The 25,000-nt window shown below is 41.4% G+C and overlaps 1 protein-coding gene across 10 annotated transcripts in view; it reads left to right on the forward strand.

Moving 5' to 3' along the window:
- LOC128693462 (serine/threonine-protein kinase VRK1) overlaps nucleotides 1–25,000 on the forward strand; it is a 285,870-nt gene that overhangs the window by 82,633 nt on the left and 178,237 nt on the right. Inside the window, exon 1 of one of the 10 annotated variants that reach the window (XM_053783141.2) lies at nucleotides 23,586–23,608. The exons of the other annotated variants lie outside the window; for them this stretch is intronic. The gene's annotated coding sequence lies outside the window, so the exon portion shown is untranslated. Of the gene's footprint in view, nucleotides 1–23,585; nucleotides 23,609–25,000 lie in introns of those variants that run through there. 10 annotated transcript variants of the gene reach the window in all.

Here is a 25,000-nt window from a genome sequence, read left to right on the forward strand (position 1 = left end):
AAACCCAGTGAGGAGCAGGGGTGTGGTGGGGACAATAAGGGAACACTGTATCAACATCCGGGGTCCCAGACTTTTCAACATCTTACCAGAAGATATCAGAAACACTGCTGGAACAAGTGTTTAAAGCCTTCAAGAGGAAACTAGACAAGTGTCTTCACCAGGTGCTAGATCAACCAGGCTGTGATGGATATGTGGGGGCAGTGGGACTCCAGCACCAACAGCCTGGTTGACCAGGCGAGCCCCAGACGAGTCTGGCCCATGGCCGGGCTCAGAGAGTAGATATACTCTCGAAATTCTTCAGAGGTATGAATTCTTCAAAGGTAAGAGCCCCTCATCAGCATCAAGGAACCTCCTTTGAGGGGGGAAGCTCACAACCTGAATTTTGGCTAGTATCCAGGAGCAAAAAAATCGACCAAGCGATGGCTTGTATCATGAAAAACTCGCATGGTGGGGCACTCGTAAGCAGAGGTTCCACTGTATATATAAAGTAGCCATGTATGTGTGATTTATTTTAACTGGTCCTCTTATGATAATCGCTTGTTTACAAGTTCCTTAAAATATTTAGATAAACTACAGTGGAACCCTGAGTTTCAGCCATAATTCGTTCCAGAAGGCTATTCGAGTGCCATTACCGAATGAATTTGTTCCCATAAGGAATAACATAAATTAGATTAGTCCTTTTCAGACCCCCCAAAAATACGTTGACATAAGCACTTGAACATTAAAATGGTATAAAATACCAACAGGTTGTTAGGAAAGACACACATGCAACGGTTAGGTATCTTTATTTCGAAACATTTCGCCTACACAGTAGGCTTCTTCAGTCGAGTACAGAAAAGTTGATAGAAGCAGAAGAGACTTGAAGACGATGTAATCAGTCCATCACCCTTAAAGTTTTGAGGTGGTCAGTCCCTCAGTCTGGAGAAGAGCAATGTTCCATAGTCTGAAACAATATGGAGTTGAAGTGACAGGATGGAGCCTTATATAGCGCCAGGAGGTGAGACGTAGGTCACTAGTAGAACGCAGATGTTGGGAGGTCAGGTCCTTCTCAAATCCAGCCGTTCTCACTAGTAGAGGTTGTCGATTTCAGGTCTGTACCAAGATGCCCTTGTGTTGCAGTGTGTGACAGATTGAACATTAAAATGGTATAAAATATCGACAGGTTGTTAGGAAATACACATATGGAACGGTTAGATATCTTTATTTCAAAACGTTTCGCCTACACAGTAGGCTTCTTCAGTTGAGTACAGAAAAGTTGATAGAAGCAGAAGAGACGTGAAGACGATGTAATCGGTCCATCACCCTTAAAGTTTTGAGGTAGTCAGTCCCTCTGTACTTGACTGAAGAAGCCTACTGTGTAGGCGAAACGTTTCGAAATAAAGATACCTAACCGTTGCATGTGTGTGTCTTTCCTAACATCCTGTTGGTATTTTATACCATTTTAATGTTCAATCTGTCAGACACTGCAACACAAGGGCATCTTGGTACAGACCTGAAATCGACAACCTCTACTAGTGAGAACGGCTGGATTTGAGTAGGACCTGACCTCCCAACATCTGCGTTCTACTAGTGACCTACGTCTCACCTCCTGGCGCTATATAAGGCTCTATCCTGTCACTTCAACTCCATGTTGTTTCAGACTATGGAACAATGCTCTTCTCCAGACTGAGGGACTGACCACCTCAAAACTTTAAGGGTGATGGACTGATTACATCGTCTTCACGTCTCTTCTGCTTCTATCAACTTTTCTGTACTCGACTGAAGAAGCCTACTGTGTAGGCGAAACGTTTCGAAATAAAGATACGTAACCGTTGCATGTGTCTTTCCTAACATAAGCACTTACGATGATACACTTACATAATTTTTCGAGTTGGGAGGTGGCCAAAACTCGGGGTACCACTGTATGTATTAGGAATGCCTCAAACATGGATTGTTCTCTCTCGATTGGAGAAGGGAGAGAGACCAGAAAATGTACACAGAAAATACTTCAGGTTTGGTTCTCAGTCTGCACACAGTCATAACTTCATTAACCCTTTCAGGGTCCGTCCCGTAGATCTACGGCTTTACGTTTAGGGTCCAAACCGTAGATCTACGCCATGAGCTCAGCTCACTCTGATAAACTGTGAGTGGTACATTTGGGCCTAGATATGAGAGAATACATCTGTGGTATGTGTGCACCACATAAAACAGATCCTGCAGCACACTGTGTATAATGAGAGAAAAAAACTTAAATCATGATTTTTTGATTAAAACAGCAACTTTGCAGTGTTTTTTCGTATGTTTTTTATAGTTGTATTTGCGATTTCTTGGTCTCATTTGATAGAATGGAAGACATATTGCAGAAATAGAGATGATTTTGATTGGTTTTAGCATTTGAAATGGCTTGAAACTGAGCTCAAAGTAGCGGAAATGTTAAATTTTTGCCGATATTCAAGAGTAAACAAACGACCTCACACGTCTAATACACATCAGCTGGTGGGTCTAATATACATTCACAAATATGGTGATGATATTTATACAATTATTACAGTATTGCATAACAGTAAATCTTCTATTTTTTGGTGTGAATAAAAATTCATTATGTGAATAAAAAAATCAAAATGGAATTTATTTGTAAAGCCTCAAAACATAACTAATGAACAGAGGAAACGTTAGTTTAGTGCCAGGAATGCCTACATTGTTTATTCTGGACCCTATTTTGAAACTGGAATATTTTGAACTTTTTGTTAAATTGGCCAAATTAACAATTTCCGATCACTTTATTTTGTAGTTGAAACAGTTGACTTGGCGATTTCTTGTGCTCAATCGATAGAATAGAAGTAATACTAGTGAAATAGCTAAGAATTTGGTTGATTGGAATAATGTAATTGGCCTAAAATGGGAGTCAGTCGGCAAAATCGCCGATTCGTAAATGTCGCTGACACATCAAAATTCGCGAGAGCATAATTTCATCAATTTTCCACCAAATTTCGTACTTTTTGTTTTATTACCTTCACAAAAAGATTCTCTGCGATTTCATAAGAAAAAATAACAAATTTTTTTTTTGAAAATTCTTGGACACTGGTGCGTGACTCCAGATTTGGGCTTTGGACCCTGAAAGGGTTAAAGTGAAAGATATGGGAGACAATGTAGAATCAACAGAATAAAAGGCATAAGTGCCACGAATGTAATTTTGAAAGCCTTGTACATATAAACATCGGTTCCCCTAGACACTTCAGTCTGTTAGCTACCAGCAGAAATTTTAAATGTTGAAACAGAAGTTCTGAAATGGAAACTGGACCATTGCCCTCTGGAAATTCTTGATCAACCAAGTTGTAATGGTTTGCATGCATGCTGGCCACTAATACAACTTGGTTGACCAAGTGGGCCAACAAGGAAGGCTGGCCTGAGGCTGGACTGTGAGAGTAGAACCCTTGAAATTGGTAATAGGTATTGGGTGTATATAGATTTTATCCTAGATAATATACTGTACTCTTAACAAATTTCATAAATTTGTATAAATAGCCTAATACTGATTAATGTTGGTATGGTCTGCCTAATTTTTAGCTGATACTGTACTGTACAATGCTTACCAGCATTGAGAAAGATATGTTTAACTCAGTAGCAATCTAACATATACAGAGCTAAAACAAAAATTGATGGAGGATTGCTTTGTTTAAATAAATAATTATCCTTGCTCTGTCTTCACCTATCATATTTGTGTTTGCAGTTGTCATAGCTCCAGGGTCACACCTTTTTAAACCACTGTATATTGACAAACTATCGTTTCTGATTCCTCTATTCCTGAACTTCATGCCTACTTTGGGAATGGTTTAGAGGTTTGCCTGTACCACTTCTCATCAAGGGTTATTCATTCCACATCCCAACACCCTAAGAGTGATGAAGTGCTGTTTTTTCTAATACTCTACCACTTTGGCTTATTTGCATTTTTATTCCTAAGCAATGTATGTTCCATTATTCTGTCACTTCAGATGGTTTCCCCTTATCCTTTCCTCAGAGTATCTTCCACATTGTAATTGTATCTTTCTTGGTCATACTCTTCAGGGGGGTGACTTGATGCCAGTGAAGGCTCTTGGTTTGAGAGTGTGGAGCTACTCTCCCCTTTCTTGGATCATATTTGATTACTTACCATTCTCCACATGCTGTATAACCCCTATGGGTTTAATGCTCCACTGAAAATAATTTTCCAGTCTTGGTGCATCCTTTTAAGTCTTAGGACCAATCTCGTTGCAAACCTCTTAATTTTTTTCAGCTTTCTGAGCAAGTTATAAATATCAGGCGGAAACTATGCCAGTGCTGTGTTGTACATATAACTGATTTAATAATGTGTAAAAGATTTTCTTAAGAACCCTTGGTACTGTATGAGGCCTGGTCACAGACTGGGCTATGGGGGCGTTGACCCCTGAAACCCTCTCCAGGTATACTATCCCGAGGTTTTCCAGCCTTGTATTTTACTGGCATTACTTGGCTAACCCTTAAAGTGTCGGCAGCTCCCAAATTGAAAGGTCCCCCTCCCCTCCGTGTCAGCATTTTCTTTAAATAATTTTTCTTCTAAAATGGTAGAGAATCTTTTCTGAAGACAATGACGCCAAAAATTGCAAAATTTGATGTTCTAATACAGAATTGTGCACGAGTAAAGTTGGGGGTCGGGAACCTTCACACAGCAGCAGTTTTTTCCCACTTTGAGGCCTATTGACCTCTTCAAGGGGGGCTCCTTGGCATGGTGAAGAGGCTCTTGGTCTGAGGAATTAGACCTGTCGGTCTTCTTCCTCAGACCGAACCTAATTACCCCCAATCTCCCCTCCCCTATCCCATCCTCCCCTTTTTCCTTTCCTCCTCCTCCTCCCCACCCCTCCCTTTTGCCCTTCCTCTTTTTGGCCTTTGGGATTTCTCCCACAGGCGCACTAGTTCCTAGGTAGGGGAAAGGATACCAGGGTCCATCCCATTCCGTTGAGGTTCTTGGCGGTGGCGTAGTTTGCCGTGGAATCTGGATCGCCTGGGGATGTCCCGATCCCTCTCCGGTACCCCGGAGTAGCTTTGGGTGTCTCGGGCGACGGGTGTATCTCTGGAAGCCACCTTTCGGATTCCGGGGGTGGTGGCCGAAGGAGGTATGCTTTGTGGCGGATATCCGGCCACCCTCTCTTTTGTCCACCGAGGTAGCTCGGCAGATGTGAGGTTGCTATCCCGGATTGTTAGTTTACTAGCATGATGGGTAGGGTATGGCACGGGTTCCATGCTGCATCTACGCTACTTGCGGTGCTGAGGTCCTCTTGGGCGCGGAGGGAGATTTCTGGCCCTTTCATTCCTCCTAGGAACTATCCCTCCCCGGTCCCCCCTTTTTTTTTATTCTTTTTTTATTTTTATTTTCTTTTCTTCTTTTTGTTTCTTAAAAACAAAAAGAAAGAAGTAACCTAACCATGGCAGCCCTAGTCCATGAACCTCCTACCCCCGGGCCCCTTCTTGATACCGCACCCCGTTCTGACCCCGCCTCATCTTTGGACCACTCTTCAGACACTCCTCATGCCTCTGTACCTCTTCCCGGTGCTGGTTCCTCACCTGCTTCAGGTACTGAGGCCTCGACTGACTCTTTCGATTTATCGGACCTTCGCTCTCCTCTGACTATGCTTCCGGCCTCTCCCTCTACGGTGCGGCAATTTTCAAATCGCCGACCCGTTCCACGTCGGACCAACTCTGGTCCCACGCCTAAACGCCAACGACAATTACCTGCTGATGATACTTCTCCACCTTCTCGTTCTTCTCAGAAATGATCGACACGTCCTTCACTACCTTTCCACGCTCAGTTTCAGACTGAACAATGGACTAAATTCTTCACTTTACGACCGACTTCCTCTACTGCCTATCTTTCTGACCACAGTATTGGCAAGGCACTCCTACGCCATGTTGGTAAAGATATTTCTTTTCATGCTCTTAAGAGCGGTACGCGCATCATCACCGTACAGAATGCTACCCAGGCTCATGAGCTCTCTTGTCTTTCCCATATCGATACTGTTCGTGTCACTTTTGAAAAACATCATTCCCTCAATTCTTGTAGTGGTACCGTCATTCTACCCCATACCATAGTTCAACAAAATTTCCAGACATGTGGCACTGACATTTTTGAACAGCTGGAACTCCAAGATCTCCCAATCTTCAAGGTAGACACTTACGTTCTTCCTGCCCGCGGGTGGAGACGATACCCTAGCAATGTGGCTCGTTTAACTTTTGACAGCCGAGAACTCCCATCCTCAGTTTATATAGCAGGACATCGGTTACAAGTCCGAAAGGTGATCCCTACACCGCAACAGTGTAGAAATTGCTGGCGATTTGGCCATCCAGCGAAATATTGCAGATCTATCGCCGAATGCCTAGTCTGTGGTGCCGATGACCATTCTCATACGTCTTGCAATCGATCTCCCTCTTGCCTTAACTGTCATGAGGCTCATCCTTCGTACTCTCGCCGTTGTCGAGTTTTTAAACGAGAGGGAAATCCGTTACCTCAAAGAGACAGAAGGTCTCCCTTATGCCATGGCAGTTTCTCATCTCCGCCTCCAAGGGAGACTCCCACGTGTTTCTTATTCCCGTGCTTCAAAACGTCCCCCCACTTCTGGTATACCATCTTCTACACCCACCTCTGTGGTTACCTCTCCCATAGTCACTCCTGTATCTAATCCTTTTGCTGTCCTCGGCTCAGACGTCCCTACTTCAACGCCTCAGTCTGATCTCGCTTCTTCGTGTTCTCTCTTACAAGCCTCAGTAACGACGAGATCTCGTATGACACCTCCTCCCAATCGTCCCTCTACTTCTCAAAAGTCAAAAAAAAGGTCCGTTAACATCTCCTACCCATCTTCCACCTCCTCATTTTACCCTCCTTGTCTCTGTCCCTGGTTCTCCCCCTCTCACTGGCTCTGTTACAAGTATAGAGGTTCACCCTCCTCCTCGTACTGTACCTTCCTCCCCTGTTCCCTCTCAGGTTTCTTCCTCTTCTGCCACCTCCCAGGTTTCTGCCTCTTCTATCCCCTTCCACGCTTCTCCAGTTCCCTCCACCCTTTCGCCCCCCCCTACCTTGGTACAGTCCAATACAGTTCCAATATTTACTCATCCTTCCCCTACCATTTCCAATATTGTCTCCCATACGACGTCTCTGAATTCCGAAACACTTGAAGCAATCTCTGAATATATTGCAGAGACCAAACCATCAATGGACACTGATCCACCCTCTGTTCCTTCTCTCTCCTCTCCTCCTGCGCAACTCCTTTCTTCACAGCGCACCGTTCCTTTGCTGCTTGAACGTTTTCCACTGCCTCCGCATGTGGACTTTTCTAACCCCTGTAGTCCGTAGGAACCCTTACCTGCGGATTTCAAGTATCTTTATCATTGCCAAACATGGCCTATTTACAGTGGAATATACGTGGCCTCGGGTAATTGGAATGAGCTTCAGCTGTTACTCTCCCAGTTTTCCCCTGTTGGTGTTTGCTTACAGGAACCAAAATTACACTCTGCTGTTATCTCTCCCATCTCCGGCTATAATTTATTGTATTCTTCAGATCCTTTTCCTGGTGGGACCTTTAATGAAAGTGCCCTTCTTCTACGCACTGATATTCTGTACCATCAACTATTTGTTCGTACTTCGCTGCATTACACAGCAGCCCGTATCCACTTGCATAGGTGGTATACGCTCTGTTCTTTATATCTCTCTCCTTCTCGGGCATTATCTATTCCGGATATTGCCTTTCTTGTTTTGTCATTACCGCCACCGATTCTGTTACTTGGTGATTTTAATGCCCACCATTTCCTCTTGGGGGGGGGGGTCTCACTGTGATTCCCGTGGAATTCAGTTAGAGGCTTTTCTTGCCACCCACCCCATCAATGTTTTAAACACAGGTACGCACACCCATTTTAATCCTCGGACTCATACTCTCTCTTGCATCGATCTCTCAGTCTGCTCTTCCTCCACCGCATTAGACTTCACTTGGTCTCTTCTCCCGGACTTACATGACAGCGATCATTTCCCAATCATTCTTACTTCCCCTTCATATTCACCACCTCTTCGCATCCCACGCTGGCAATTTGATCGGGCAAATTGGAACCTTTACTCACACCTAACTGTTTTTAGAGAGGTTCCTTCTTCGTCCTCCATCGATGAGCTTTTACACCTCTTCTCGTCCTCCGTTTTAACCGCAGCTTCTCATTCTATACTCCAAACTTCGGGCAGGCATTCTCAGAAATGCGTGCCTTGGTGGTCTCCTGCTTGTGCTCGTGCAGTATGTTTGAAACGCGCTGCATGGGGCAGGTACCGGTACAATAGAACCACAGAGAGACTCCTTGATTTTAAACAGAAGCGTGCGATCGCTCGCCGTGTCATCCATGACACTAAACGCACTTGCTGGCGAGATTGTCTCCACCATCACCTCTGCTTCCTCTATGAGTGCAGTCTGGAGAAAAGTACGAAAACTGAGTGGTAAATATTCTCCTGACCCGGCTCCTGTTCTGCGGGTTGCCGGTGTTGATATAGCAAACCCACTAGATGTTGCCACTGAAATTGGCAATCATCTGGTCCGTATTTCTCAGGGACTCCATCTATGCCCCTCATTTCTTTCCTCAAAGTCTGCCAGAGAGTTAGCACCCTTGGACTTTTCTTCTCTCAGAGAAGAACAGTATAATGTGCCTTTTACACTTCAAGAACTGGAGGCAACACTCTCAGCCTGCCGATCATCGGCAGCTGGGCCCGACGACATTCATATTCGTATGCTACAACATTTACATCAGTCAGCCCTTGCAGTCCTATTACGCCTTTACAATCTTATTTGGTCACAAGGAGTTCTTCCACAGCTGTGGAAATCTGCCATTGTTCTCCCTTTCTGCAAACCAGGCACTACGGGACATGAAACCTCCCACTATTGTCCCATTGCTCTTACCAGTGCAGTTTGCAAAGTAATGGAATGCCTAGTAAATAGATGTTTAGTGTATTATTTAGAGACACATAACAGTCTCTCCAGTCGTCAATATGGCTTTCGTAAGGGGCGTTCTACCATAGACCCCTTACTACGCTTGGATACGTATGTTCGTAATGCCTTTGCGAATAACCACTCGGTTATTGCCATGTTTTTTGACCTTGAGAAGGCATATGACACAACTTGGAGGTATAATATTTTAGCCCAAGCCCACTCCTTAGGCCTTCGAGGCAATCTACCATCCTTCCTTAAGAACTTTTTAACTGACAGGCATTTCCGTGTTCGGGTTCATAATGTGCTCTCCCCGGACTTTATCCAAGCTGAAGGTGTTCCCCAGGGATGTGTTCTGAGCACAACACTTTTTCTCCTTGCTATTAATGATTTGGCCTCTAGTCTTCCATCAAATATTTGGTCATCACTCTATGTTGATGACTTCGCTATTGCCTGTGCAGGCGCTGACTGTCACCTCATTACAGTTTCTCTCCAACATGCAGTCGACCGTGTTTCCAATTGGGCCACCACACGTGGGTTTAAATTTTCCAGCACTAAAACCCACCAAATTACTTTCACTAGACGCTCTGTCATCTCCGATCATCCTTTGTACCTCTATGGCTCCCGTATCCCTGAACGTGATAGTCAAGTTTCTGGGCCTCCTCTTTGATCGTAGGTTATCCTGGAAACCTCACATTACCTCTCTGAAGGCAACTTGTCACAGCCGGCTGAACCTTCTTAAAACCCTTGCTCATCTTTCATGGGGAGCTGATCGTCGAACCCTCCTCCGCCTACATTCCACCCTTATTTTATCGAAACTTGATTATGGTGACCAGATCTATTCAGCGGCATCTCCAGCTACTCTCTCTAGCCTTAACCCCATTCATCACCAAGGATTACGTTTATGCCTTGGTGCTTTTCGCTCTTCCCCTGTCGAGAGCCTCTATACAGAAGCGAACGTTCCATCCTTATCCGATCGCCGTGATGCCCATTGCCTGCGCTACTATGTACGCTCTCATGATCTCCGCAATCCTTCCATTTATAGAATGGTCACTGATATTAGTAGACATTCTTTATTTGTTCGCCGCCCCTGTTTACTCCGTCCCTTCTCTCTTCGCCTTCATTCGCTCTTGTCTTCTCTTCAACTACCACCTTTCTATGTACATGTAGCATCTCACTTTTCCCTACCCCCCTGGGAAGTTCCAGCTGTTCATGTCTGTTCTTTCTCCCTCCCTTGCTCGAAAGCCCAACTGTCTACGGTCGCTTCCCGCTCTCTTTTTCTTGACCACTTTCACTCTCATTCTCATGCCATTGCCGTGTACACAGATGGCTCTAAGTCTTCTGACGGCGTAGGATTCGCAGCAGTGTTTCCGGACAGCGTCGTACAAGGGCATTTACTATCTTCGGCTAGTATTTTAACTGCTGAATTGTATGCCATCCTTACAGCACTTATCCGTATTGCATCTATGCCTGTGTCATCATTTGTGGTTGTCTCAGACTCCCTTAGTGCTTTACAGGCTATACAAAAATTTGATACACCTCACCCCTTAGTCCTCCATATCCAACTTTGGCTGCGCCGCATCTTTACCAAGCATAAAGATATTGTTTTTTGTTGGGTTCCTGGTCACGTTGACGTACACGGCAATGAACAGGCAGACACTGCTGCGCGGTCAGCAGTACATGACCTACCAGTTTCTTATAGAGGTATTCCATTTACGGACTATTTTGCTGCAATATCTTCCCACCTTCACACCCGTTGGCAACAACGTTGGTCTACTATGCTCGGCAACAAACTTCAATCTATTAAACCGAGTATAGGTTACTGGATGTCTTCTTATCACCAGTGTCGAGGTTGGGAGACTACTCTCTCCCGTCTTCGCATTGGCCATACTCGTCTTACTCATGGATATCTCATGGAGAGGCGTCCTGCTCCTCTCTGTGAGAATTGCCAAGCTCCATTATCAGTCAGCCACATTCTGTTGGACTGCCCACTTTATCAACGAGCACGCAGAATTTACCTCTGTCGTCGTCTTCGCTCCGCTACTCTCTCTTTACCTTCCCTTCTCGCTGATGGACCCACCTTTCATCCGGACTCTCTCATTGACTTTTTGACAACAACTGACTTACTTCACAAATTCTGATACTTTCAGCCCTTTCTACTTCAATTTCTTGCTACCCTCTACCCCCGTACTATCCCCTGCCCCGCTGTTTTCTGTAACCTGCTGATCATCCCTCCTCCCTTCTGCCTTCCAATACCCTTGCTTCCTTCCCTACCTTGCAGCGCTGTATAGCCCTTGTGGCTTAGCACTTCTTTTTGATTATAATAATAATGAGGCCTATTGAAGACCAACACCATGCCTAGCTATGTTGCTAGTATGCCTACTGTACTATCCATTGATCACCCATTCAACCATCATAACTACCCTATTAAGCAGCTTTCAACAATTTCCAATTTAAAGAGTGTCAAAAGAAGCCTTAGAGGAATTCCAGCCATTAAACCAACCTTCCTTCTGATCAGTTGCATCCCCAGACCCCTCTTACATAACATTTGTCCTCCATTTTCATTCCATTTCCATACACGAAAACTGTGTTTTCCATATTTCTTGGCTAATAAACCATAACTAAGAATGCTTGGTAATAGTTTAGGCCATCCCTTTAATTGAAACAGACCTAGTGAAAACACACAAAGTCAGTCACCCAAAATAGACCATTTCTGCCAGTTTGACACCTATTTCGGGCCACTTCGTCTTAAACCACTGGAAATAATCTTAGTATCTATTTATTGGGGCCAAAAAAAAAAAAAAAATCATGAAGACCCCCCTAAAAAATATCCTCAAGTCACTATTTCAAACCAGACATTGGGTCAGAGGCTAGCTATTCATCAAATGCACTGCACTGTTTCAAACCAAACATTGGGTCAGAGATTAGCTATTCCTCTCATGCACTGCACAAGAAAGTTTCTTCATACTGTGCACACCCATTCTCTCGTTTAGTCAGTGTTTACTACTCGCAGCAAATTTAACCCTTTCAGGGTCCAGAGGCCAAATTTCAAAGGGTACACCAGTGTCCAAGAGTTCAAAAAATAATTTTTTTTTCTTTTGAAATGGTAGAGAACCTTTTTCTGAAGGTAATAAAACAAAAAGTACGAAATTTGATGGAAAATTGACGAAATTATGCTCTCGCAAATTTTCATGTGTCAGCGATATTTATGCATCGGCAATTTTACGGACTTTGACTCCCATTTTAGGTCAATTACATTATTCCAGTCGACCAAATTCTTAGCTATTTCAATAGTATTATTTCTATCGATTGAGCATAAGAATTTGCCAAGTCAACTGTTTCAACTACAAAATAGTGATCGGAAATTGATAATTTGGCCAATTTAATGCAAAGTTCCAAATACTCCAATTTCAAAATAGGGTCCAGAATAAACAATGCAGGCATTCCTGGCACTAAACTAACATTTCCTCTGTTCATTAGTTACATTTTCAGGCTTTACTAATTAATTCCATTTTTATTTTTTATTCACATAATGAATTTTTATCGAACCAAAAAATAGAAGATTTACTGTTATGCAATATTGTAATAATTGTATAAATAATATCAGCACATTTGTGAACATATATATTAGAGCCACCAGCAGGCATGTTTTAGACGTGTGAGGTGATTTGTTTACTCTTGAACATCGGCAAAAATTTAACATTTCTGCTATTTTGAGCTCAGTTTCATGCCATTTCCAGTACTAAAACCAATCGAAATCATCTCTATTTCTGTAATATGTCTTCCATTCTATCAAATGAGACCAAGAAATGGCAAATACAACTATAAAAAAACGTGAAAAAAAACTGCAAAATCGCTGTTTTAATCGAAAATTACGGTCTCGTTTTTTTTTCTCATGCACTATATGCTGCAGGATTTGTTTTATGTGGTGCACACATACCACATAGATGTATTCTCTCATATCAAGGCCAAAAGTTACCGCTCACAGCTTATCAAAGTGAGCTGAGCTCATGACAGAGATCTACGGTTTGGAGAATCTTTCTGAAGATAGTCATCAAAAATATGAAATTAAAGGGAAAACTTGTGGAATTATGCAGGCTCAAAGTTGGCAGTCTTGGTTCAATTTGTGCATTGGCACTTTCACCTACTGAGACAATTCCATTGCTAGGTTTGACTAACTTATTAGCTGTTTCACTAGAATGCCTCCAGTTCTATCAATTGAGGACAGGAAACCACCCATCCAACTATCAGAACTACCCTGTAAAGTGCAGAGAATTTGGTAATCTGTAACTTATGCAAAATTAAATGTATATCTAATTGAAAAAAAAGTCGAAAATAGACACAGTAAACATTCCAGGCACTAAAGCAACATTTCCTCTGTTCATTAACCATGTCCTCATGCCTCACACTTGCCCTCCATTTTTTAATTCATCTTCACACACACACACACACACATACATCCATCCATCTAAGATTTACTCTATTTCTTTGATAATAAAATGTAACCAGGAATGATTGGTAATGGTTTACGGTATCCCAATAATTGAATCAGACCTAGTAAAAACCCATTAACCCTTTGACTGTTTTGGTCGTATACATACGTCTTATGAGTCACCGTTTGACATATTAATATGCATAAATTCTAGCGGCCTCAAATCAAGCAGGAGGAGGCTGGTAAGCCTACATGTGAGAGAATGGGTCTGCGCGCAGAAAAAATGGGAGACTCAATGGTGCATTATGGGAGCTCCATTCCAGTAGTCTTTGTTCACCATGCCCCGTGGTAAGAAGTACCACACTCCTTGGCGGATTGGAGGTCTTTTGTTCCCAAGTGATAGCTCTAACAGCAATGAAAGTGCCAGTGAAAGTGAATTTCATGGTTTTGGAGAGGGTGTGACCGAAAGTAGTGCCCAGGATAACGTAATTAGTGATGAAAATCTAGATGACCCACAACCTTCCACCTCTGGTGCTGGGGCGTCTCATTCACATTCACCTGTACCAGGACAAAAGAGGAAACTATTTCCCCGTGTACAGAACTCGGATGTGAGCTTTGATAGTGATAGTGATTTCCAAGCTATTGAAAGTTCTAGTAGCGACAGTGAGGGTGAATATTCTCCAGTGAAGTGGCAGTATGTACGACGCAGCACGCGTTCTGGTAGTGTGCCATATGCTATTCCAAGGGGAAGGAGTAAATCTCGGAGTACATCCCGTGGCCCTACACAAACTGATAGTGAAGATGATATTGTTACAATGGGGATAAATAATGTGCCTGGGGCAGCAGGTGGTGTTGGCGATGGCATGAGTCCTGTGGCACCAGCAGCCCAGCCACACTACTACCCATGCTGCTAACTTAGCACAGCCTCAACCACCTCCACACTCCCACAACTTTCACAACCACAGCTGCCTGTAAATATCCAGTACCCACCAGCAGACCGCATCTGCGATTGGCAGAAAGGTGACAGTTTTGTTCCCAATCCCCATCACTTTGATGAAATACAAAGTGGAATATGGCCATCATGTACACTTGGGAACAATGCCACTGAACTGGAATGCTTTCGTTTATTCTTCGATGAACCCCTGATGGACATTATTGTCAGGGAAAGCAATACATACTTCGAGAACACCATGGCAAACAATTCTTTCACCAAGATCATACCTACACCAGTGGAAGGGCACAACTGTGGCAGAGATGTATCTCTTTGCCACAATAATGCTTGTGCCACATGTGTTTAAGCACAGTGTCAACACATACTGGTCGACAGACAGCCTGATTTCAATCCCAGCTTTCGGTGACATTATACCAGTGAATCGGTTTGTGCTACTGTTAGGTACGCTACACTTTTCAGACAAAACAAGGCCTGACAGAAGCACCAGGTTATATAAGATCAGGAATGTGTTTATGTACCTGAAACAAAAGTGCTGTATGTATTTTTATTCCCTCAGGAAGCTTGTTATTGATGAGTCTTTGATTTTGTTCAAAGGCAGACTGTCATTCAAGCAGCATATACCAAGCAAGAGGAAATGCTTTGGTATAAAATTATTTGTACTGTGTGATTGCAAAAGTGGTCTGGTGTTGGATATACAGTGGAACCTAGACTTATGAGTGTCCCAAAGTACGAGTTTTTGAAATACGAGCCGTCCCTGGGTCAATTTTTTGCTCTGAGTTACGAGCCAGCTTCCCCCCCCCCCCACAATCCCAACTCAAAACCTGGACACCTCGCTTGTTTATCTATGATTTCATACCTCAATTCCATGGAAATCATTCTCTTTTTCTTCTCGGCACTGTCCTTTACACTTAAATTTCTTTGGACCCATGCTTAGAAGTCATTCAGTCAGTCAAGTCACTTGGTAAATCATTCAGTCAAGTCAGTTCAGTAAGTCAGTCACACAAACTCATGTTTACTTCTTTTTCTGTGTACAAAGTAACACTTTATGGTTACAGGTTATCTCTTGTCTAATATCTTTGTTAATTCTAAGACTTAACCCTTTCGGGGTCGAGAGGCCCTCTCCTAAACTTGTTCTCAGGGTCGAAAATTTTAGGAAAAAAAATTATTTTTTCTTATGAAATGATAAGAGAATCTTTTCCTGATCATAATGACACCAAAAGTATGAAATTTGATGGAAAACTTACGGAATTATGTTCTCGGGAAGTTAGCAGTCTCGCCAATATTTACACATTGGCGATTCTGCCCACTTTGAGCCCTATTTTTGGCCAATTCCTTTGTGCTAGTCGACAGAAATCATATTTATTTCGCTAGAACTCCATTTTTTCTATCGAATGAGTACAAGAAACCACCCATTTAACAATTTCAACTATCCAATAGTGGTTAGAAACTGGCAATTTTGCCAGTTTCACACAAATTTCAGAAGATACCAATTTCCGAATAGGATCCAGAATAAACAAGAAAGACATTCCTGGCACTAAATTAAGTTCTCTGTTCGTTAGTTACGTCCCGAGGCCCCTCTTGTATTTCTTTTGCTTTCCACTTTGAATTTTTATTCTTACAAAAAATAGAAGAATTACTGTTATGCAAACTACTGCATTACTGTAGAAATGGTATAAATATCAGCACACTTGTGAAAGAATATTAGACTCGCCAGTTGACGTGTATTGGACGTCTGGCATGGTTTGTTTACTTTCGAACTTTGGTAAAAATCGAAAATTTCTGCTACTTTGAGCTCAGTTTCAAGGTACTTTTCATTGTGAAACCAGTCAAAATCATCTCAATTTCTGTAATATGTCTTCCATTCTATAAAATGAGACCAGGAAAACTAGAATACAGTGGACCCCCGGTTAACGATATTTTTTCACTCCAGAAGTATGTTCAGGTGCCAGTACTGACTGAATTTGTTCCCATAAGGAATATTGTGAAGTACGTAGATTAGTCCATTTCAAACCCCAAAACATACACGTACAAACGCACTTACATAAATACACTTACATAATTGGTCGCATTCGGAGGTGATCGTTATGCGGGGGTCCACTGTACAACCATTAATATCATACATATGAATTACTCATAGGAACGCTGGGATAGTGAGGTGGTGTCGAGGAGTGGTAGGGGATGGCAGGAGGGCTTCCTGGCTGCTCCACAACAAGGCGGCTGCTTGAGCAAAAGAGAATTTGTTTTTTCCTTCCCACAAACTGAACCATGTTTAATTAATTATGCGACGTGTTACATAAAATTGTGCCGCTATTCTTTGAAGGTGGTCTACTGTAATACGTATTATAATAAGGATAGCGCTTCAGTTCAATAAATTAATAATAATAATTATAATGATAGCTTCAGTTCCCTAAATTAATAATAATAATGCATAATACCTACGTAATAATTCAGATTGCTTCTGCTAGTTGGCACAGCTGGTAAGTAGTAAACATGTTTACATCGCTGTGGTAGCAGTTCTCTCTTGCTTGTTTGCATTTTTTAGAGTCATTTGGCAAAATTTCTTTTTTCTAACCATGGGAGCTAAGAAAATACGTGCAAAGGACAGTACTGAGATGATTTCCATGGACTTGACCAGGCAATACATCATATGCCGCACCCTTAACATCCCCCACCCACACTTTATATAATACAAACAGCTTTTATACGATATTTCTTATTTATAAATACATTGTTTCAGTGTTTTCCTTAGAAAACTAGTGATCTAATGCAGTTAGTCTCAAAAATACTCTGTTTTCTCTTACAGTAAGAACATGGGAAGTTACTATAGTCAAATTGGGACAGAAATGGCGGACGCTTCTGCTGCTACCTCTGCCACCATATTATGGCCTATTTTATTCATTCTAGAGTATATATCATGTTTCTGTGCTAATTATATTGTTTATTATGTCATATTAGATGAATTGTGATACATAAATAAGCCGTACAGTTGACAATAGCGTCATAGCCAAGTATTTCTTCTCGTCTCTACAGAGTGCAGGAATGTATTAATGGCTTTTCAATTAATTTAACCCTTTCAGGGTTGGCAGGCCCTTTCGAAAAAATTATTTTTTATGAAATGATAGAGAATATTTTGCCGATCATAATGACAACAAAAGTATGAAATTTGGTGGAAAACTTACGGAATTATGCTGTTGTGAAGTTAGCAGTCTCGGCAATGTTTATGCATTGGCGATTTCGCCCACTTTGAACCCTATTTTCGGCCACTTCCAATGTACCAGTTGACATATCATTACTATTTCGCTAGAACTCCATTTTTTCTATCGATTGAGTACAAGAAACCACCCATTTACAAATTTCAACTATCCAATAAAGTGGTCAGAAATTGGCAATTTTGCCAATTTCACTCAAATTTTTAAAGAGGCCAATTTCCAAATAGGGTCCAGAATAAACAAGACAGGCATTCCTGGCACTAAAATAACATTTCCTCTGTTCATTAGTCATGTTCCCAGGCCTCTTATTACATTTCTTTTGCTTTCCACTTTGAATTTTTATTCTCACAAAAAATAGAAGATTTACTGTTATGCAGACTACTGCATTAGTGTAGAAAAGGTATAAATAATATTAGCTCAGTTGTGAAAGAATTAGACTCGCCAGTTGACGTGTATTATTAACCCTTTCGGGGTTTCAGCCGTGCTAGTACGGCTTACGTGCCAGGGTTTTTGACGTCCTAGTACACACAAATTCTAGCGCCCTCAGATCTAGCAAGAGAAAGCTGGTTAGGCCTACATATGAAAGAATGGGTCTGTGGTCAGTGTGCACAGTATAAAAAAAATCCTGCAGCACACAGTGCATAATGAGAAAAAAAAAACTTTACCATGATTTTGGTTTAAAACAGCGACTTTGCACTTTATTTTCGAATGGTATTTATGGTTGTATTCTAGTTTTCCTGGTCTTATTTTATAGAATGGAAGACATATTACAGAAATAGAGATGATTTTGATTTGTTTCACAATGAAAAGTACCTTGAAATTGAGCTAAAAGTAGTAGAAATGTTCGATTTTTGCCGAAGTTCAAAAGTAAACAAATCATGCCACACGTCCAATACACATCAACTGGTGAATCTAATATTCTTTCACAAATACGCTGGTATTATTTATACCATTTCTACACTAATACAGTAGTCTGCATAACGGTAAATCTTCTATTTTTTTGTGAGCATAAAAATTCAAAAATGGAAAGGAAAAGAAATGTAAGAGGGGCGTGGGGATGTGACTAATGAACAGAGGAAATGTTATTTTAGTGCCAGGAATGTCTGTCTTGTTTATTCTGGACCCTGTTTGGAAATTGGGATCTTTTGAAATTTGTGTGAAATTGGCAAAATTGCTAATTTCTGACCACTTTATTGGATAGTTGAAATCGGTAAATGGGTACTGAATTTCTGTTTCAGATACACAAACACATTCCTAATCTTATATAACCTGTCAGTTCTGTCAGGCCTGGTTTTATCTGAGAAGTGAAGCATACGTAACAGCACAAATCGATTCACTGGCATTATATCACTGAAACCTGGTGTTGCAATCAGGGGGTCTGTTGACCAGTATGATTTCACTTTGTGCTTATACACATGTGGCATAAGCATTATTGTGGCAAAGAAAAGATACATCTCAGCCACAGTTGCCTCCTTCCACTGGTGTAGACGTGATTTTGGTGAAAGTAATGTGTTTGCCATGGTGTACTCGTAGTATGTGTTGCTTTCCATGACAATACTTTTCATCAGTGGTTCGTCAAAGAATAACTCGAAACATTCCAGTTCAGTGGCATTGTTCCCAAGTGCACAAGATGGCCGTATTCCACTTTGGCTGCCATCAAACTGGTGGGGATTTGGAACAAAATTGACAGCTTCCTGCCAATCCCAGGTGCGGTCTGCTGGTGGGTACTGGACAATGACAGGTGGTTGTGGTTGTGGAGGTTGTGGTTGTGGAGGCTGGTGTGGTGGGGGATGGTGGCCTTTGTTCTAGATAAGCTGAGGCAGCGGCGTGGGGGGCAGCGTGGGTGGCAACATGGCCCAATGCTGGTGCCTCACCGCCGGCACCACTACCACCACGCACATTTTCCATCCCAATTGCAACAGTATCTTCGTCATTTTCACTGTCTGTTCCTGTTGTACAGCCACGGGATGTACTCCGAGATACACTCCTTCCCCTTGGTATAACATATGGCACACTACCAGAGCGCATATATCGTCGTATATACTGACGCTTCACTGGGGAATATTGCACTTCACTATCACTACTGGAACTAGTTTGAAGAGCTTGTAGTTCATATTCACTATCACTGTCATCACCCTTGCTCTCATCTGAGTCTGGGATTTGGGAAAATAGAAGTTTCCTCTTGGGTTCTGGAACAACTGAACGTGAACAAGAGGGCCCAGCACCAGAGGTGGAAGGCTGAGGGTCGTCTGGGTTTTCCTTACTATTACCGATATTATGGTCATTAGTTTCGGTCAAAACCTCACTAAAACCACGAAACTCATCTTCACTGGCACTTCCATCACTATTAGAACTGTCACTGGGGAACAAAAGTGTCCCAATTCGCCGAGGAGTGAGGACCTTCTTACCGTGAGGCATGGTGGACATTGTTTACTAAGAGGGCATTCCCACAATGCACCACTGGGTCCCAGATTTTTTTTCTACCGCGCACACCAACCACGCAGACCCATTCTCTCACACCTAGGCCTACCAGCCTTTTCGCGCGAGATTTGAGGCCGCTAGAATTTATGCATACTAGTACGTCAAAAACCCCTACGCGTAAGACGTACTAGTACGACCAAAACCCTCAAAGGGTTAAGGATCGTATGGTCCAGTGGATTAGGGCGTCGTGTGTTTTCGCCCACCATGAGGTAGGCCAAAGCAGCATGGGTTCGAGTCCTTGGCTAGTGCAGTGTTGTTATTGATCAATACCACTCGTTCATGGCCACAATAACATGTATATATATTATAGAACACTAAGTTTTGTAAACAATGTAATGATGCTAATGTTTCTGCTATTGTGTTACATTCAACGAGTGTGTGTGTGTACATTGCACCTTACTTTGGTCCCACAGCCACATAAGTGAAAAAATAAAATAGTGAAAAAAAAAAAAAAACAGTAAACCCTCGAATGCAAGTAAACCGAAGTTTTGCCATGCATGGCTCGTTTTCTGCCAACTTCGAATATTTTTTGACACCAAGAGACATTTCAGGATTTGGGGATGTGACAGTCAAAGGGTTAAACAGACTGGAGAGTGTAGGGAAGCCTAACCTGTCCTCAGAAAAATCACTAAAACTTAAATATGTATGTTACTTTGAGCCTGGTTTCAAGTTACAGGTCCTCCATCACAAATCCGGCATCATTGGGACCTGTAGTGTGCCGGATTACTGAGTTTGCCGAATTACAGAGTGGTTAGGTTAGAATACACATAATAAAATTAGCCAACTTGACTTGCACAGTTCATTGAACATCGGCAAAAATCTAACATTTCCGCTACTTTGAGCTCAATTTCAAGGTACTTTTCGTCATGAAAGCACTCAAAATCATGTCGATTTCTGTAATATATCTTCCATTCTATCAAATGAGTTAAAAAAAATGAGAATACAACCATAAAAACCATACGAAAATATACTGCAAAGAGGCGGCTAATGGCTGAGAAGTTAACTCCCTTTAACTCCCTTATTTATCGTCCGTCTTTTTTATTTTTGTTGTACGTTAAGAAGCATCTTTCCATCATACATTGCCCAAGTTTCAATGAGATAGCCCAACAAACAACTGAGAAAAAAAAATATTTACCAAAAATCATATATGGCAAGCCCAAGCCAGGTACTGGAAATAAGTCACTTTGGCTTTTCTGGGTTATCCTAGGTTCTCTATACATACACTGATATATATATGATAATCTATCTAACTGTATTTGTGTATACCTGAATAAACTTATTTACTTCTAATCTGTCAACTGAGTACAAGAAACTGCCCATTCACCTATTTCAACTACCCAATAAAGTGGTCAGAAATTGGCAATTTGGCCGATTTCACACAAATTTCAACAGATGCCAATTTCAAAATAGGGTCCAGAACAAACAATGCAGACATTCCTGGCACTAAAATAACATTTTCTCTGTTCATTAGTCACGGCTACAGGCTCCTCTTATATTATTCTTGCTTTTCATTTGGAATTTTTATTCACAAAAAAATGGAAGATTTACTGTTATGCAGACTGCTGCATTATTGTAATAATTATAGGACCCCAATGGAAATAAGTCACTCTGACTTTTTTGGGTTATCCTAGGTTCTCTACACATATGCTGCTATGTATGATAATTCTTTGTAACTGTATTTGTGTATACCTGAATAAACTTACTTACTTACTTGTATAAATAATGTCAATCCATTCTTGACTCCATACTGGAATTTAGACTGGCAGGCGGACAGGTATTGGACAGTGACGTCATTTGTTTAATTGAGCTTCGCTAAAGAATAGAACATTTTCGCTACTGTGAGCGCAATTTCAAGGTACTCTTTATCATGAAAGCAATCAAAATCATATCTATTTCTGTAATATATCTTTCATTCTATCAAATGAGACCAAAAAAATGAGAATATAACCATAACCATACAAAAATATACCGCTAAGCGGCCGCTAATGGCTGAGAAGTGAACTCCGCTATTTATAGTCTGATTTCTTTCATTTTTGGTGTATGTGAAGAAGTATCTTTCCATCATACATTGCCCAAGTTTGAATAAGATAACCCAACAAACAACTGAGAAAATAATATAATAATGATAATAATATCTTTATTTACTATACGTACATGTACATGGTATACAGGCCTAGCTGACATCAGTGACATACTGTTATATAGAAAGCCGCTTGTTATGCTGAGTATTTAAAGAAAATTAGGTCAGTGTCCCAGGATAACACCCACACCAGTCGACTAACACCCAGGTACCCATTTACTGATGGGTAAACATAGACAACAGGTGTAAAGAAACAAACCTAATGTTTCTACCCAGGCTGGGAATCGAATATTTACCAAAAATCATATATGGCTAACCCAAGCCAGGTACTAAAAATAAGCCACGTTGACTTTTTTTGGGCTATCCTAGGTTCTCTACACACATGCTGCTATGTGTGATAATCTATATAGAGAAAATAACTTTTTTGTTTCAGGTTTATGGTGCAGTACGAGTGTATATCACGGTAAGCCCTGTGCTATACTCCATTTTCTCTAATATAAGCCACCAAGACAGGGATAGGAGAATGGTACTTGTATACCATATCCTCTTCATAACTATGTCGAACTGCTCGGTGTTATGACAAATATTATTCATTCTGGAGTATTTAACATGTTTTATGTTATTTATATTGTTTCTTATGTCATATTAGATCAATTGTTATAGGCAAATAAGCTGCAGTTTTGATATTAGCGTAATAATAAAGCATATTCTGCTTCATGAGACTGAGCTCATGGCAACTGACAGTGGCTTCAAAGCCACCTTATCTTTAATGGATAATGTACTGTGTAGGTGCTTTATATAATGAGAAGCATTTCTTTTATTCACTGGAACCATGGCTAGGGCTAGAAGTGCTGTATAATCCTCCGGGTTAACGCTTCCCCCTTGATTATAATAATAATAATAATAGGGCTAGAAGTAAGCAGGTTAAAACAATAAATGGAGAAAAAGAAATTGGAATGACTTATGCAGCAAGTAGCGCCACCAAACGGTACCAGCAGGTTAGTGTGGTGACCCTGGAAATTTGAAATTATGCCAGCCAAAATTAGTGCCGAATAACTGATTGCTGGATTTGTGCAGGCAATCATTCAAAATCATATCTATTTCTGTAATATATCTTTCATTCTATCAAATGAGACCAAAAAAATGAGAATATAACCATAACCATACAAAAATATACCGCTAAGCGGCCGCTAATGGCTGAGAAGTGAACTCCGCTATTTATAGTCTGATTTCTTTCATTTTTGGTGTACGTGAAGAAGTATCTTTCCATCATACATTGCCCAAGTTTGAATAAGTTAACCCAACAAACAACTGAGAAAATAATAATAATAATAATAATAATAATAATAATAATAATAATAATATCTTTATTTACTGCATGTACAAGGTATACAGGCTTAGGTGACATCAGTGACATAATACTGTATAGAAAGGCACTTGTTATGCTGAGTATTTCAAGAAAATTAGGTCAGTGTCCCAGGATAACACCCACACTAGTCGACTAACACCCAGGTACCCATTTACTGGTCTGGCCAACACCTCACTATCAGATCCCACAACGGTTAAACACCTGACGCGCGCCGGCCCAACTGGACAGGTCCTTTGCACAACCCACCAACAAACTATTCTACCAACAAACCCACCAACAAACTATTGGGCCAGCGCGCGTCACATGTTTAAGCGTTGTGGGATCTGATAGTGAGGTGTTGGCCAGACCCCTTATATACCTTCTTTGGATGCTTTACTTTCATAGTTCCTTGATAATGTGAGTAGTCACGAAAGCGCTTGGAATTTCTCTATTCTTTCGGAGTGGTTGTTGTGCATATTCTGAAATCACCTGTTTACTGTGATCTTATTGCATGTATGTATGTATGTGTATATATTATATATATGTGTGTGTCTATATATATATATATATATATATATATATATATATATATATATATATATATATATATATATATATAATTATTTACGTATATTTCGCCTGCTCTCGCGAATTCCTTGTATGTATGTATATGTATATGTATATATATATATATAACACACACACACACACACAAAACAACCACTGTGAAAGAATAGAGAAATTCCAAGCTCTTTCGTAACTACTCACATTATCATAATGTGAGTAGTCACGAAAGCGCTTGGAATTTCTCTCTTCTTTCACAGTGGTTGTTTTGCATATTCTGAAATCACCTGTTTACTGTGATCTTATTGCATGTGTGTGTGTGTGTATATATATATATATTTTTTTTTATTATCACACTGGCCGATTCCCACCAAGGCAGGGTGGCCCGAAAAAGAAAAACTTTCACCATCATTCACTCCATCACTGTCTTGCCAGAAGGGTGCTTTACACTACAGTTTTTAAACTGCAACATTAACACCCCTCCTTCAGAGTGCAGGCACTGTACTTCCCATCTCCAGGACTCAAGTCCGGCCTGCCGGTTTCCCTGAATCCCTTCATAAATGTTACTTTGCTCACACTCCAACAGCACGTCAAGTATTAAAAACCATTTGTCTCCATTCACTCCTATCAAACACGCTCACGCATGCCTGCTGGAAGTCCAAACCCCTCGCACACAAAACCTCCTTTACCCCCTCCCTCCAACCCTTCCTAGGCCGACCCCTAACCCGCCTTCCTTCCACTACAGACTGATACACTCTTGAAGTCATTCTGTTTCGCTCCATTCTCTCTACATGTCCGAACCACCTCAACAACCCTTCCTCAGCCCTCTGGACAACAGTTTTGGTAATCCCGCACCTCCTCCTAACTTCCAAACTACGAATTCTCTGCATTATATTCACACCACACATTGCCCTCAGACATGACATCTCCACTGCCTCCAGCCTTCTCCTCGCTGCAACATTCATCACCCACGCTTCACACCCATATAAGAG

This window comes from Cherax quadricarinatus, chromosome 57 (assembly GCF_038502225.1).
Source record: "Cherax quadricarinatus isolate ZL_2023a chromosome 57, ASM3850222v1, whole genome shotgun sequence".
Classification (NCBI taxonomy): Eukaryota; Metazoa; Arthropoda; class Malacostraca; order Decapoda; family Parastacidae; genus Cherax; species Cherax quadricarinatus.